The sequence below is a fragment of the Molothrus aeneus genome, chromosome 2 (genome assembly GCF_037042795.1).
Source record: "Molothrus aeneus isolate 106 chromosome 2, BPBGC_Maene_1.0, whole genome shotgun sequence".
NCBI classification, from domain to species: Eukaryota; Metazoa; Chordata; class Aves; order Passeriformes; family Icteridae; genus Molothrus; species Molothrus aeneus.
In genome coordinates, this window is record NC_089647.1 from 5,874,665 (window position 1) to 5,877,472 (window position 2,808).

The following is a 2,808-nucleotide window of genomic DNA, read 5'->3' on the forward strand; positions in this document are numbered from 1 at the left end:
TATTATTGCTGCTCTGGTGGAGCTAGCTCCTCAATTTGCCAATAAATTCATAATGCAGTGGGAAGACTGTATGGGAGGGAATAGAGTACCAGCTGCCACAGTTCACTTTCTTATCAGGACGGTACAGTTCAGGAAATATCTCAAGAAAAAGAGTTCTGACTTAGGAATGTTGACAGTATTAGAAATACTGGGAGGAAAAAAAATTGTAACCTTTTTTTTTTTTACTTTTTTTTTTTCTTTTTTTTCCCCCCCTTGGACTTGGCAAAAGTGGAAATTAAAGAGATGGTGTGTCCTCTTTAAACTTCAGGGATGGAGAGTTTGGGTGGCAGGGGAAGCAAAAGAAAAGACAGCATTTCTTTTTGAGGTGTGTTTGACTTCCTGAAATAGTTTAAAGCCTAACCAGAGCAGTCTGCTCACTGCTTTCCCCTTCACAAGCTCATACTGTGGGAGACCTCCTCTGGTTCCCTATAGATGTCAAAGCAAAACAGGACAGGAACAAAACAGGCCCACAGTTTGCATGGGAATTTCTTTCTGGATTGTATCTCTGAGTTGTTGGTTAGTGGAGATGAAGAAGTGGGGAAGCTGTTGCCTCTTCCCCTCCAGGACTACTGCTCTGCACAGAGTTTCTGCTGCTGAACCTGGGACTGAGCAGGTGGAACTTCTGCAAACTCTGGGTGACAAGTGCCAATAAAAACCTGCTGTTGTCTGTAGCCATTCATGCACCAGTCTGTCAACTTCAAAAGTGAAAGAATTTTCTTCTTTTCCCCCTCAGTCACTGATTGTCCCCTGAGCTAACAAGCGAGAAAGGAAAAACCAAAGTGTGTAGCAGTTGGCCTGCTTCTACAATTCGAGGGATGGAAAAGGAAAGAAAAAACCAAACCCACCCTTCCCTGTGACAAACTTTTGAGTTAAATTCAGCAGATTTCCTTCTCCCTCTCTCTCCCATACACGCACACTCACACACACGCACAGAAGTGCTTATGAGAAGCAGATGCTGCCATGGTTTTGCTCTTGGAAGAGGAGAGGAGCACTCGCCTGCAGTGGTGGGGAATCGATGGCAGCCAGAAGGAGCAGAAAGGTTGAGCCTGCTCGTGTTTCTGCAGATAGGAAAAATAAAAAAGGCCCTTGAAATCAGGTCACAGATAAGTTGTGTGTCTTAATGCATTACTAAAGGAGTTGTTTCATTCTTTTTATGTGTGGTGTGTTCTGATGCTGTCCCAAGAAAGTGGATGATTCATTTTGAGAGGGCTTATAAAACATGTTGTACTCTGTCACTGTTTCTGGGAGAACATAGAGAAATTATTGTTTTATTTCAAGAAACTCAAAATACTGACCTTAAAGTTGTCCAGGGTTTTATTTTATTCCTGATAATGTTGAGAAATCTGACATCAACTTTTATGTCTTCATTTGAAGACTGGAAGGGTTGAAGTTGTCCACCAGTTTTTCAGAGGCAGATGCCAGTTTTTTCCAGTGGTCCATTTCCATCCCAACAAGAAGATGGAATAGTGCAGCCACTGACTGCCCAGGAGATTTGGTTTCTGGAATTTCTGGAGAGCTGAATAAGCTGCGCTTGGCAATAGTAGAATGGAGTCTGTCCTGATTCCTTCCCTCACCAGACACACAAGTTCAGGGGGTCCTCAGTGAATAACAGTTCTCTCTCAATCATCCACACCTGCATCAAAACACTTTGGAGAACAGATCTCTCATCACAGCATTCACAGAGGGATGGGAATGTCACATTTCCTCCAACCTGCCCTTAGGATTGCCTTGCCCCACCCAGCCTTTCTGCTTCCAGGCTGTTACATGTCTTGCTGTCCTTCTCCCAAAATTCTTCATGTTTATGGATATATTTTTCTACAAATATATTTATTCACATTCACATGTAGCTATACCTGGTTCCCTTTGTTCCTCTCTCGTGCCTCAAATGCATGTCCTTTGGAAATGAAGTGAATGACTTCATCAAATCTCATCTGAGATGGAAAATGTAGGCATTTTATTGCATTCTCTGTTAACTCAGGAGTGAATTTTTTCCCTACTTGTTAAAAAACCCAAACACAACAAAAACACATTAAAAAAGCCATTTCAAATCACCTGATTTGTATCTATAAAGATGATCATGAAATCAGCAGTTCTGTAGAGAGGTGCAATATATTGAGTTTCAGCAGACAAGCCTATGTCTGAATATGATTATTTTAATTAATTTCAGGTACAAGCTTTTGCTCCATATCAATGGACCAGCAACATATATATTTCCTTATAAACAATTTAGAAATACATATATTTTTCAAGTGGAATTCTTGGTTTTAGTATGTCAGCCTCTGAGCTTCTAAAGAGTATTTGGATGATAAATATTGTTTGTGTGTGGGTTTTTAAAAAGAAGTTGATGCATGTTGTTTGGAACTAAAATCTCATGTAAAGTGGGAAAGTATTTAAAAATAAATACTGCTTTTACATAATGAGCCCTATGGGCACAATCTGAGAGTTGTGGTGCAGGAAGATGCCCGTTTAAAAAGTGAGGTTCTCTTGCCTGAGCAAGTTCAAAATCCAGGAGAGGTGGGAGTGCTCTTGGAAAGGTTGAGCTGGTGGAGCTGGGAGCAGAGAAGATCCTCTCCAGAACTGTATGTACGTGGTTGGGCAGTCACTGCTCAATACACTAAATTTAGGCTGTGTTAGCAGGTTTGTACTTATGGGGTGAAATGGCTGCCAAGGGGAACTGTAGATGTCCCTGGAAAGCCATGTTTTAGCCCCTTTAGCTGCCCTTGGTCTGCTCAGTGCCTGTGACCGTCCCAGTTCTTGCTCTGCAGCCTC